This window comes from Panthera pardus, unplaced genomic scaffold (genome assembly GCF_024362965.1).
Source record: "Panthera pardus isolate Hobbes unplaced genomic scaffold, ASM2436296v1 HiC_scaffold_4, whole genome shotgun sequence".
NCBI classification, from domain to species: Eukaryota; Metazoa; Chordata; class Mammalia; order Carnivora; family Felidae; genus Panthera; species Panthera pardus.
Genome location: NW_026526969.1, coordinates 16,595,956 through 16,609,948, shown reverse-complemented (window position 1 = coordinate 16,609,948; position 13,993 = coordinate 16,595,956). Strand labels below are relative to the sequence as shown.

The window sequence follows — 13,993 nt, the reverse complement described above, 5'->3', positions numbered from 1 at the left end:
CTTGGGGCGCCTGGGTGGCTCAGTCGGTTAAGCGTCCGACTTCAGCTCAGGTCACGATCTCGCGGTCCGTGGGTTCGAGCCCCGCATCGGGCTCTGGGCTGATGGCTCAGAGCCTGGAGCCTGTTTCGGATTCTGTGTCTCCCTCTCTCTGATCCTCCCCTGTTCATGCTCTGTCTCTCTCTGTCTCAAAAATAACTAAACGTTAAAAAAAAAAATTAAAAAAAAAACCAAACAAATGCTTGATCACATGTGTGTGTTGCAGAAATTTTCTTGCAGTTTGTAGGTTGTCTTTTAGTTCTCTGAACAAGGTCTGTCAGAGTAGAAGTTTTAATTTCATAAACCTCACATTATCATTTAGTTTTCTTTGTGGATGGGCGTTTGGTGTTGTGTGTTAAAACTCATCACCAAACCCAAGGCCATGTAGATTTCTTTCATGTTTTCTTTTTGATATTTTGACAGTTGTATTTTATTTTTTTAAAGTTTATATATTGAGAGAGAGAGAGAGAGGGAGAGAGAGCATGTGGAGGGGCAGAGACAGAGGAAGAGAGAGAATTCCAAGCAGGCTCCTTGCTGCCAGCGCAGGGCCGAACTCCCCAACGGTGAGATCATGACCTGAGTCAAAACCAAGAGGCTAACGCTCAACCGAATGAGCCACCCAGGTGCCTGGTAGTTGTGTATTTTAAATGTATATAAAAGTTTGAGTGAATTGTGGTGTAAGTTATAAAGTTCTTGTCCACATTGCATTTTATGTTTTCCAATTATTTATATTATATTTATATTTATAATTTATATTATATTATATTATATTATATTATATTATATTTCTGGAGAAGTCAGCATTTGACTGGAGACTCCATTCATTTGAAAATTTCCAAAATGTGGGGCTCAGTCCGTTAAGCCCCCGACTTCAGCTCAGGGTTCCCGAGTTCAAACGCCATGTCGGGTCGTACGCTGACAGCACGGAGCCCGCTTCAAATCCTCTGTCTCCCGCTCTTTCTGCCCCTCCCACCACCCGCTCTCACTCTCTTTCTCTCAAAAATAGAGAAATATTAATTTTTTTTTTCTCTAATGTATTGGGGGGTGCCTGGGTAGCTCAGTGGGTTAAGCGTCCTACTTCAGCTCAGGTCATGATCTCAATGTGTGTGGGTCGAGTCCCGTGTAGGGCTTTATGCTGACAGCTCAGAGCCTGGAGCCTGCTTTGGGTTCGTTCTCTCTCTCTCTCTCTCTCTCTCTCTCTCTCTGCGTCTCCCCCGCTTGTGCTCTGTCTCTCAAAAATAAATAAATGTAAAAAAAAAAAAAGAAAAAGAAAAATGTAATGGGGCCGTGGATGGGTCAGTGCCTCCATGGAACCGAGTGCACCGCGTCCTGCACTGCCTCCACCGCCCGCAGGGGGCGCCCAAGTCCGGCTCCATGACTCACGCCGGGCATGCGCCCTCTGCCGGCGTCTTCTGCCTGCGTTCGCAGGACCCCGGCCTCCTCAGGACCAGCCGTGGAGGCTCTGGGAGGATGTCGGGCCGCGTTCACGCTGACAGAAATTCAGTCTTCCTTAGGACCCCCTGTGGAAGGTTGGGGGGACGTAGAGCCGCGTCCACGCTGCCGGGAGCCCGGACTCCTCATGACCCTCTGTGGGGGATTTGGAGGGACGTGGGCCCGCGCCCACGCTGAGGGGAGCATGGGCTCCTCAGGACCCGCGCTGGTGACTTCGGGAGGACGTGGGGCCGCGTCCACGCCGACAAGAACCCGTCTCCTCGGGACCCGCCGCGGGAGGAGCAGGTGAGGAGAACGCGAGGCCCGGTGAGGAGGAGCTTCCGGAGCGGGGAAGCTGAGCGGGTCGGTGCTCAGGGGACGCGGCGGGGAAGGGCCTGGCATGGCTTGGTGCGCGGTGACACTGTGTCCCCGGTGGGGCTGCGCGCGCGGCCGTCGCGTCTTCCCGCTCCGGGCTCCGGGGCCGCGGGGCCGCGCGTGCGTGTTCCTGCTCCGCGCCGACTCGGTTCCCGCCGCGTGCTCCCGCTGTTCGCGGTCCGGGAGCAGGTGTCGCGGCTCGGGGTGTCGGCCCTGTGTCTGCGACGGCGTCATGGGGGGTTCGGTGCGACGGCCCCGGGTTTGCAGATCGCTTCGGGCAGGACGGACGTGTTCGTGGTCACAGTGTCTGTGCCTCTACGTCCAGGAGGCCCCGCCCCCGCCGCACGTCGCTCCTTCTGATGCGATTATAAATGGGACGGTCTCTTCGCTTCTCTTTCCGACGGGTCGCCGGAAGTGTGTCGATGTGCACGTGGTGTTTGTGTGTTGATCTCGTGTCCTGCGGGTGCGCTTACTTATTAGTTCCGTTTACCTTAAATAGAACGCCGCCGGTTCCCACCAGCAAAAATGGGTTGATTTGGGAAGAAGAGAGCATTTACCCCCCCGTGACTGGCGTGTTTCCCTCGGCACGACGACTGCAAGGTTCAGTCCGTGTCGTGGCAGGTGTCAGAATTCCCGCCCTTGGCGAGGCCGAGGCTATTCCGTCGCGTAGAGACCGCATCGTGTTTCTTTATTCGTCTGGCCGCGGGCGCTCGGGTTGCTTCCTCTTCACAAAGAGGCTGCTATGAACACGGAACAGGAATGGCGGCTCAGGGCTTCGCTTTCAGTTTCCGGGCGAGGGCGTGTGTGCAGAGGTGGAGTCTGTGTTAGTTTCCCGAGGAGCCACGTACTGTTCTCTGCGGCCGCGCCATGTTGCTTCATTCCTTTCTAGGACAGAATAATGCTGTTCGTGGGTCTGCCCCAGTTTGTCTGTCCCTTCGCCCCCAAGGGTCATTTGCATAGTTTCTACCATTCGGCTACTGTGAGCAGTGCTGCTATGTGTGTTTGTGCACGTGCTCTTTTTTCAAACTACTGTTTTCAGTTCATCCGGATACACATCTAGGAGTAGAGTTGTTGAGTCATGGGGTAATTCTACGTCTTTATCTTTTTGAGGAAATGCCAAACTATTTTACACATAGGCTTCACCAGGTTACGTTTCCACAAGTTCGGTTTAAGGGTTCCGATTTGTCAACATCTTTGCCAACATTTGTTATTCTGTAGTTTTCTTGATTATAGCAATTTTAGTGTGTGTAAAAGGGTAACTGTGGTTTAAATCTCCATTTCCATAAGGATTAATGATCTTTAACATCTTTCCATGTCTAATCACTAGTCCTATGATCTCCCTGGGGAAAGGTATACCCAAGTGCTTTGTCCATTTTAAAAATTGGGTGTTTTGTTGTGGTTGATGATGATGAGTTGTACAAACTATTTACGTATCCTATAAAACAGACTCTTACCAGACAAATAATGTGCATGTATTTTCTTCCATTCTAGACATTGTCTTTTCACTTTTGGGATAGCACCTTTTGCTGTCCAGAGGTTTTTAATCTTGGGGAAATTCATCTATTTTTCTTTCCTTGATTGTGCTTTGGTGTCAGCTCTAAGAGCATTGTTAAAGTCAATGGTCATGAACATGTATCTCCATTTATTTCTCCCAGAGTTTATGTAAGTTTACCTCTTACATTTAAGCTTTTGGTCCATTTTGAGTTAATGTTTTTATGTGGTGTGAGGGTAAGGGTCCAATTTCATTCCTCTGCGCATGGATAGCCAGTTGTCTAGCACCCTTTGTTGCAAAGACCATTGTTTCCCCAACACCATGTTGTCCACCCTTGTCAAAATTCGGTTGATGATTGATGAAAGGGTATATTTCTGGGTTTTCATTTAAATCCCACTGATCTGTATGTATATCTTTATGACAGTATCACATTGTTTATTTATTGTTGCTTTGTTTTGAAGATCTGAAATGGGGAAGTATGCGCTTCTACCTTTGATTTTTAGAGTTAGGGTTTTAGGGTTTAGGGATTAGGGGTTAGGGGTTAGGGTGAGCGGTTAGGGTTCGGGGTTTGGGGTTCAGGGTTAGGGTGTTAGGGTGTTAGGGTGTTAAGGTTTGGGGTTTGGGTTCGGGTTCAGTGTTCGGGGTTTGGGTTTCGGGTTTGGGTTCGGGGTTTGGGTTCGGGTTGGGATCAGGTTCAGGTTTAGGGTTTCGGGTTAGAGTTTAGTGTTAGGGTTAGGGTAAAGGTTAGGGTTTAGAGTTAGGGTTTAGGTTTCGGGTTCCAGTTTAGGATTTGGGTTAGGGTAAGTGTTTAGGGTTAGGGTTAGGGTTTAGGGTTTAGGTTAGGGTTAGGGTTTAGGGTTAGGTTTAGGTTAGGGTTTAGGGTTAGAGTTAGGGTTATGGTTAGAGTGTTAGTGTTTAGAAGGTTAGGGTTAGCGGGTTCGGGGTTAGGGTTCGGGTCAGGATTTAGGGTTAGGGTTACGGTTAGGGGATAGGTTTAAGTTCACGGTTTACGTGATTTTCTGAATTAGGGGTCTCGGGTTAGTGTCAGGGGTCAGTGTTAGGGGTTAAGATTAAGGGTTAGTGTTAGGGTTAGTGTAAGTTAGGGTGATGGTTCGGTTTAGGGATTAGGGCATAGTGTTAGCGTTTATGATTTAGGTTTTAGGGTGTAGGATTACATCAGAGGTTAAGGTTAGGGATACCTTCCCTGAGGTTCCAGGCCCTGAATCCACAGCAGGGCAGTTGTCTCCCCAAAGGGCTGAGTGGAGTTTGCATGGCATGGTGTAGGTCAGGATTACTCTTTTGATTGCAAGGGAGGACAAATATATGAGACACTTGTCCGGTACCTCCCAGAAATCCTCTCAGGCAGCTGCAGGATGGCCTGTGAAACGACAGAGTGATGTTCCAGGGTCCATGCTGAGTGACCCTGCACCACTTCTGGACCCCAGGCGCGTGGTGTTATCAGACTTGGTATTGGGTCCCCATGGGGAGAGAGCCTTAAATAGGGCTAGTTGTCGTTCCAGGGATGTTACCAGGGTTGAATTGACTCCAGTCTCGTGATCTCCCTCGAGGTCTGAAGTGAGTGTCCATGCTATGATGCAGGTCAAGTGTAGGGTTAGGGTTCAAGATAGGTTTAGGTTTTCGTTGAGGGTTGTGGTTACTGTTAGGGCTATGGTTAGGGTTAGTTCCCAGTAGGGTTAGGGTTAGGTCCCAGGAGGCTCCAGGCGATGAACCCACAGCAGTGCAGCAGTCTTCTCAAGGGCTGAGTTGAGGGCATAAGGGAGGGTGCCGATCAGGATTAGTCTTTGGGTTCCAAGGTCAGACAACTCTATGGGCCACTGGTCGGGTAGGCCTCACGATTCCTCTCTTGCAGCTTTAGTCGTGCTTTGGAATTGACATGGTGGTTTTCCAACATGCCGAATATATCTGCACCGAGTTTTGAACCCGTGTGCGTGCTGTTGTCAGATGTTTGAACTGGGTCCCCATGGGGAAAGAATCATAGCTAGGGTTAGGGTTTGGTCCAAGGAAGTCGCCAGGGCCGAGCGACTGCAGTATCTTGATCTCCCTCAAGTTCTGAATTGAGGGCCCATGAGAGGGTGCGGGTCAAGTGTAGGGTTAGGGTTAGAGATAAGATTGGGTGTAGGGTGAGGGTTATGGTTAGGGTTATGGTTAGGGTTAGTGTTATGTCCAGGGTTAGGTTCCAGGAGGCTCCAGGCACTGACCCCACAGCAGAACAGTTGTATCCCCAAACTGTTTATTGGAGGACACTAGGGAGGGTGCCAGTCAGAATTAGTCTTTGGTTTCCTAGGCCAGTAAAAGTGTGGGCCACCCTGCGGTGAGGCCTCAGGAATCCTCTCGTGCAGCTGTGGTCGCGCTTTGAAAAAGACATGGTGATGTTCCACGTTTCATGCCACGTATTTCTGCACTGATTCTCGAACCCATGTACGTGCTGTTGTCAGGGTTGGAATTGGGTCCCATGGGGAGATAGCCTTAGCTAGGGTTAGGGTTCATTCCTGGATGTCGCCAGGGCTGAAGCGACTCAAGTTTCGTGATTTCCCTCATGGGCTCAATTGAGGGGCCATGTCAGTGTGTGGGTCATGTGTAGGTTAGGGTTAGGGTTAGGGTTAGGTCCCACTAGGTCCAGGCACTGACCCCACAGCAGAGCAGTTGTCTACCTGAAGGGCTAAGTTGACTACAGAAGGAGGGTGCCAGTCAGGGTTAGTCTTTCGGTTCCAAGGCCCGACAAATATATGGGCCACCCTTTGGGTAGGCCTCAGGAATCCACTTGTGCAGCTGCAGTCACACTTTGCAAATGACTTGGTGATGTTCCACGTTCCATGCCAAGTATTTCTGCACCGAGTCTCGAACCGGTGATCGTGTGGTTGTCAGACTTTGGAATTGGGTCCTCATGGGGAGAGAGTCTTAGCTCGGGTTAGAGTTCGGTCCATGGACGTAGCCAGTGCTGAAGCGACATCAGTGGTGTGAATTCCATGGAGGGCTGATGTGAGGGCCCATGGGCGGTTGTGGGTCTGGTTTAGTTATAGTGTGATAGATAGGGTTAGGTGTAGGGTGAGGGTTATGGTTATGTTTATGGTTAGGGTTAGGGTTAGGTCCCAGGAGGCTCTAGGGACTGAACCCACAACAGTGCAGTTGGCTCTCCGAGTGGCTACACCGAGTGCACTAGGGAGGGTGCCAGTTAGGATTAGTCTTTGGGTTCCAAGGCAGACACTTTATGGGTCGCTCTTCAGGTAGGCCTGAGAAATCCTCTCTTGTAGCTGCAGTTGTGTTTTGGAAATGACATGGTCATGTTCCAGGTTCCATGGCGAGTATTTCTGCACCGATTCAGGAACCCATTTGCGTGCTGTTGTGAGACTTTGGAATTGGGTCCCCATGGGGAGAGAGCCTTAACCAGGGTTAGGGTTCAGTCCAGTGATGTCGCCAGGGCCGAAGTGCCTGCAGTCTCGTGATCTCCCGAGAGTGCTGAGTTTGAGGGTCCAGGCAACGTGCGGGTCAAGTGTAGGGTTAGGGTGAGAGGTAGGGTTAGGTCTAGGTTGAGGGTTATGGTTAGGGTCCGGGTTAGGTCCCAGGAAGCTCCAGGTACTGAACACACAAGAGTGCAGTTGTCTCCACAAATGGCTGTGTCGAGTGCACTAGGGAGGGTGCCAGGTAGGATTACTCTTTGTGTCCAAGCCAGAGAAGTGTATGAGACAGTCTTCGGGTAGGCCTCAGAAATCCGCTTTGTAGCTGAGGTCACGCTTTCGAAATTACATGGTGATGTTCCCGGTTCCATGCCGAGTATTTCTGCACCGATTCTCGAACTCGTGTGCGTGCTGTTGTCAGAGTTTTAAATTGGGTTCCCATGGGTAGAGAGTCTTCACTAGAGTTACAGTTCGGTCCAGGCATATCGCCAGGGCCGAAGCGACACCAGTGTGAAATCCATGGAAGGCTGACGTGAGGGCACATGTGCGGCTGTGGGTCTGGGTTAGTGTGATAGATAGGGTTATGTGTAGGTTGAGGGTTATGGTTATGGTTACGGTTAGGGTTAGGGCTAGGTCCCAGGAGCTCCAGGCACTGAACCCACAGCAGAGCAGTTGTCTCCCCAAAGAGCTGAGTGGAGTACACTAGGGAGGGTGCCGGTCAGGATTAGTCTTTGGGTTCTAAGACCATACAAATGCATGCGCCACCCTTCGGGTAGGCCTCGGGAATCCTCTCGTGCAACTGCAGTCACGCTTTGGAAATGGCATGGAGATGTCCCATGTTCTGTGCCGAGTATTTCCTCACCGATTCTCGAACCCTTGTGAGTGCTGTTGTCAGACTTTGGAATTGGGTCCTCACGGGGAGATAGCCTTAGCTAGGGTTAGGGTTCGGTTCCAGGAAGTCAATAGGGCCAAAGCGACTTTAGATTCGTGATCTCCCTCAGGGGCTGAATTGAGGGCCCATGGGAGAGTGCGGGTCAATTGTAGGGTTAGGTTTAGAGACAGGATTAGGTATACGTTCAGGGTTATGGTTAGGGTTATGGTTAGGTTTAGGTGTAGGTCCCAGGAGGCTCCAGGCACTGAACCCACAACAATGCCGTTGTCTCCATGAAGGGCTGCGTTGAGTGCACTAGGAAGGGGGCCAGTCAGGATTAGTCTTTGGGTTCCAAGGCCAGACAACTTTCTGGTACACTCTGGTACACCCAGGCGCCCCGGAGAAGAGTAGTCTCTTGAATAACTGGTGCTGGGAAAAATGGATATTCACATGTGTAATGTGTAAAGCTTAGCACCTTATGTTATACCAATCCAAGAATTAACTAGAAATGGATTAAAGATGTAAATTTATGATACAGAAACAAAATTCCTCCTCATCATTTCAGCTCTTACTATGCCAACATGGAGCTGTTGAGGTGGTGAAGGGCTGGGTGGAGAGTAGTCCTGGAAATAGAAGACTGTGTGTGTAGAACAGACTTTCTTTAGCAGTCTGGAGTTATCCCTCTGATCCTTTAAGACTAGCCACTTCCTTCCCTACATTTGCAGACACAGCTAGTACCATGCATGCTCCCAGCAATGCACTGCTTTGTCTCCTCCAACTCCTAAAAGCTCTAGGTGGGACCCAGTGGGAAGGGTGGAGTTTAGTGGCACCAATGATGCCCTGTTGAAGCCAGGTGGATGGGAAGGAGACAGGTACCATTCCAGCTTCACTGGGGTTCAGGTATGTTAGTATTGGTGTTGGATTTTTCACCTTTTACCCTAACACATCTCAAAAGTTTAATTTCTGTCCTGCAGGTCCACATGGTTTCCAGAACATTTCCTCCTTTCCCAGAAGTGCCCTCCATGTCCTACTCCATGGGCTGCCCTTTATCACTATCTGTGGGCTTTGGGCCACCTCCACGTTCTCCAAATTGGGGTCCTCTGGGACCTCACCTTCCACCTCCACCATCTGGAAAGATGATATGACCAGTATGAGTTGACTTATAAAACACGTTTTGTCTTTTACTTGTTATGTGTTTGGAGAAGATGCAGTGATGGCACCACAGGGCTTTCAGGCCAGCCTGAGTGAGGATGTTGTAACGTGATTCAGGTTTCTCAGGACATGCATGAAATGGGCAGTCGTTTCCACATAGTGAGCTGGGCAACACGTGTCTCTGATAGAGAAGGAAAGAGGCCTTATACATGCTGACAGACACAGCACTCCCTAGGATGTCGCTTGTACAGAGACCCTGTGCTGGGCTCTCTGAGGGATGAGACACACCCCTAACTTAGTTTCCAGCGAATTGAGACCTGAGCTGTTCACAGCTGCTTGATTAGTTATAAAAACACCTGAACCAGGGTCCTGTGAACCTTCCTCAAGAGACAGGATCAGATCTCCCTCTTGTCCTCAAGGGTCACCCGAGGCACCTGAAAAACCCTCTGCCCCTGGTAAGGGACCCGAGAGTGTGAATGAGTTGAATATAATGAAACGTGGCGGATGGTTTCTTTTTCTTCCACACAGTCTATGCAGGTCAGAATCAACCTCCATCTACCTCCATCCTTTATGAGACCTAGGACGTGGTGCAGCTCCCATGGGGAATATCAGTTGTGTCTCTACCAAGGATGCAGAGAAAGACAAGGTAAATTCTGTTGCCCGTTTCAGCTGCAATGATTTCTGGAAACTTTTATCTGGCCTTGTCTGGTTTTCTATGTCCTCTAGTGTCTTTACTGCTTGATTTACCTCCTCACAAGCTTCCAGGCTTCTCCAGTTTAAGATCATCATGTTAGCTAGAGCCTCTGGAAGCCACAAGTGCATGGAGGCTGAGGACCACGTGGCTCTCACTTTGTGTTCGTGGAAATAACTTGAGGAGGATGACGACACTTCATTGCACCCTCAAGTCTTCTGGAGCATCTGACTACTGCCGCACCTTCTTTACATGGGATTATCCTTATTATTTTCATTTTTTCCTATTTTAGTGCAGGCGATGAACTTGTTCAGAATGTCTGCTATGAGCCTCGTGACTGGAATAGATAAAAACTCTTTCCAACATTATATTGTGTGCTTTGTGCAGTGCTGAGGGTTTTTAGAAAAATTTCAGAATTCATTACTGGTCCTTCTGTGTTGGTAAATATACGATAGAGAATTTCTCCAGTTGTCCCTTTCATGGAAATACTCTGAATTTTTAGAAGCGGCATGTGTAATCAAAAATGTATATGGAACTGCAGTCATGAAGGGAGAGAATCAGTGATTACCTGCAGGGCCAGTATCTCACAGAGTTCTTCAGTTGTGTTTATATGAGCAGGTTCTCTTGTGTCCCGGGAGCAGTTGTAATTGGTACTTTGTCTCATGTTACCTTATGGGAGTTTTACACCTGAAATTGAGACATGTTTCTGTTCGTTCTTTTATGTAGAATTTCTACCTCCCTTTTACAATGGGACAAAATAGCTCTGCAATTCATATTGTATTTAAAAACTGAATTACCTGTGAATTAAGATAAACATACTGGAGACCAATGAATGTGCACAGGTAATGTGTTTCTCTCAGAAAACACATTTTCAGTCCCCCTGCAGGACTCCAGGAATCCCCATCTCCTGTCTCTGTGGCCTTGCATAGAAGATGTCTTTGTCAGGGAGGGAAGCAGAGTGAGGACAGGCATGGGATCGCAGGTTGAACTTTGACCCTGGGGTGGCCCTGAATCTCTGTGTGGTGCTGGGCTTTTCTTTCATTCCTTCATGTTCTGTCTGTTCTCAGTGTGAAAATAAAAAGTCTGCATATCTGGTGGAAGAGGACACCAGAGGGGTCCTGGACACAGATGCCTGCCTCCTGGAATACGCTCCTTTATTAGACTGGCATTACTGCCATCAGTCTTCTAGAATAGGACTCCTTGGCTTTCTGCATTTGTAGACATGGGCAGTGACGTGTGGCGACAGTAATTTTTCCTTGTGCTATCTGGTACCTTCAGGTTGTAGGTGGGACCTCATGGAAGGGTAGAGTTTTCTGGCACTGATGCTCCATTCTGCTAGAACCCGTGAATGAACAAGGGGCCAGGTGCTGACACCTGCTTCATTGTGTTTCAGCTGCTGTGGGCGTTCTGCTTCTGTCATACCAACATACCTGTCACTTCTGTTCTGTAGGTCGCTATGGATTCAAGAGGACCTCCTCCTTTCCCAGGTCCACTCTGCAGGCCCTTCCCCACAGATCCCCTTTATCACTGTTCAATGGCTCTATGGCCACCTCCAGCTCTTTGGTGTTCTCATGGACAGGACTCACCACTTCCACCTCGACTCTTTGTGAGATGATCTGAACAGTGTGAGTTGACATGTTCAGCTTCTGTATTGTTGAGTCTTTGAGAAGACGTAGAGATGGCCTCACAGGCTTTGAGATGCAAGGGTGCTGCTGGATGAGGACACTGTTAAGATTCCTCAAATTTCTCAGGACATACATATGTTGGGCTGTGTCATTTTCCATTGCTGAGCTGGGCTATATATGTCTCTTGTGGAGAAGGAAAGAGTCTTTTAATAGAAAAGCAGGCATATCAGTTCTGCAGATGTGCCTTGTACACAGTCCATGTCCCTGGCTCTGTGAGAGATGAGGCAAACCCTTACCATCAGGGGCTTCAAGTGTCCTAATGGGGAGAGAGTCTCATGCATTAAATGACGTGGAGCTTCTGATCTACAATAGTGGAAGCTCCAGTAATGGGTCCTCAAGTACAAAAGATGGAGACATGAATCTCATGGGAATGAATTGGAGGTTGTGCATGAGAAGGGAGAGCTGAGATGGTGCAGAGGGGAGGGTATTAGACTCAGTGAGATGGAGTTGGAGACCATTTCTGGCAGGGCCCACAACCTGGGCAGGGAGAGTGAGTGCAGCATGAGGTCCACACAGAGCTGCTGCATGGGTTCAAGGACAGTTCATGCAGGTATCATCTCTGAAATGTCATTGTGGCCAAAGTGCACCTAGTTCATTATCTAAATAAAGACTGTTGTTTCCCTTGGTTTTCTGAAGGTTCTGGATCTGTGTGAAAGAATGCCCTGGAGAATTGTATTTTACCTTGGTTCTTATGGGTTGCTTGTCTGCCTAAGTTTGTGTGCCTCTGTGAGACTAAATGCGACGAAAGGTTGATCAGCTGTGTGGCTTCCTTGGCCTTCAGCCTGAGTCAGACTCTTAGTGGGGAATTCAGGGTTGATCAGGAAACTCCCCTGCTGGACTCTTGTCACCGCACCCCTGAACCTACTGTCCCCACCCTCCATGAAGGTTTGCATCTCTGAAACTTCCCTCACAATTTCCTGAGGCATTGCCTGGGATCCTGCTGTGTCAGCCCTACTGCCACCTCTCAGTGGGGTCATCTCAGAGCCTCAGCTTTGTAATCTGAGAAGCAGGGACAGTGTTGGTCTCTGAGGTCAGTGCGATGAAGAGGTGGTTAAGCACATAAGGAATTTGTAAAGTGTATGGGATGAGTGGGCATTCACCCTTCTCAGGGTGGAAATGAATGTATCTGCACACAGAAGATCATCAACAGATGTTCATTCAGTTTCATGAAACTAAGGGTATAATGCCTAAGGCTGGGAGATTGGCAATTCCTGTTTCAAAAGATACAGCAAAGACCCCTGTGTTTTTTCTATTAAAATTCAGGTCCTACTTTACAAAGAAGGAAAAGATAAGTATGAGAATGTGTACATTCAGGGATCTACATCTAAGATCTGAGGTAGACACACAAATGCAGCCACACAAATATGTGCTCATTCAAGGCCAAGATGTATTGTAGAAGAAAAATGTATAGAGGAGAAGAGAAGATCCCTTTGCAATAACTCAAAATCACTTTGACATAGAGGGCAATCAGTTTGAAATTTGTTTTTTTTTTTTTTTAAGTTTTTTTTTTTAACGTTTATTTATTTTTGAGACAGAGAGAGACACAGCACAAACGGGGGGAGGGTCAGAGAGAGAGGGAGTCACAGAATCTGAAACAGGCTCCAGGCTCTGAGCTGTCAGCACAGAGCCCGACGCGGGGCTCAAACTCACGGACTGCGAGATCATGACCTGAGCCAAACTCGGACACGTAACCGACTGAGCCACCCAGGCGGCCCTGAAATTTGAATAGGACACTGAACCATTACAAACCAGCTGTGGTTATTATATATTTAGAGATGGTATGTAATCTGCCCCTTGGTCTGAATGCTTTCCCTGCCCATCCCGTCCCCTCCACTTTGTCCTTTCTAATGTCCCCTAATATACTTGTCACAGTTGTGTTTCTGTGTCAGCGTCTGCTTCCAGGAAAATCGACACTCATTCCCCATCAAGTGTACACTTTGAGGTTCCTATATACGCAGTTGACCAACACATCGTATGTACAGTATTGGTGGAAGAAGACAGATCATTCTTTGGGGTTGTACTGCCTGGAAGGGACCTATAGTTCCATCTGAGGAGTTAGATACATCCTTTAGGGAGATCTGGTGGTGGTTGTTATATCTGTAGATAGATACTCATGAGCACACGGCGTGCATGCTAGTCGATGGGGTTTGTGCTGATGAGGAGGGCAGGTATCTGTCTCCAGGAAAGGGTCTCTTCCGATGCTGAGGAATGGATTCAGGAGACCGGTAAGGAGGCCCTGCATTAACTCAGCTCTTGTGCCCTTGTGCACCTTACCAGCTTCCCCCAATAGCACCAATCTAGGTGGCCTCCAAGGGGGCAAATGGTGCAGCTTTTGTGGTGAGTCACATGATGTCCCACAAAGCTTCCCGTGTTGCCTTACTGAGGGATGGGTAGGGCGGAGCTCCATGGTCTGAGTTAGGTTCCTTGGACACCACCCAGGAGAATTGGGTGTAAGCATATGGCTCCTTCTACATAGGCCAAGCCAATCCACTTTGCCCCAGGGACACTGAACCCTGTGAGCCCCTTTTTCCTCCCAGCTTAGGGAAGCAGCCAGCCTTCCAGCAGCTTTTGGGTCATGGCGGGGCCACCAAGGGTAAATGTCTAGCTGTCCACATGCTGCCAGCATTGCTCTAGCAAATGTCAACATGAGCAGCTGCTGTACAGGGGATTCTCCTCCATTGTGATCAGGGCCTGGGACAAAACAAGACATGAGAGAGGGAGAGACAGGAGGGCCCTGTGCTCCTGGACAGGGCTGCATACACAGAGCAGATAGCCTGAAGCCTGGGGAGAGTTGGAGAAAGAGACAGGCAGGGAGAGAGACATTGAATTTGTGATAGGGGAATT

General features: G+C 49.0%; 1 protein-coding gene and 1 long non-coding RNA gene across 2 annotated transcripts in view; both read left to right on the top strand.

Moving 5' to 3' along the window:
• Positions 1-13,993, top strand: part of IL9R (interleukin 9 receptor) — a 244,303-nt gene that overhangs the window by 30,199 nt on the left and 200,111 nt on the right. The gene's annotated exons all lie outside the window — the stretch shown is intronic.
• Positions 1,356-13,993, top strand: part of LOC109261186 (uncharacterized) — a 165,151-nt gene continuing 152,513 nt past the window's right edge. Inside the window, exon 1 of the long non-coding RNA XR_008419226.1 lies at positions 1,356-1,773. This is a non-coding gene — a long non-coding RNA (uncharacterized LOC109261186). The remainder of the gene's footprint in view (positions 1,774-13,993) is intronic.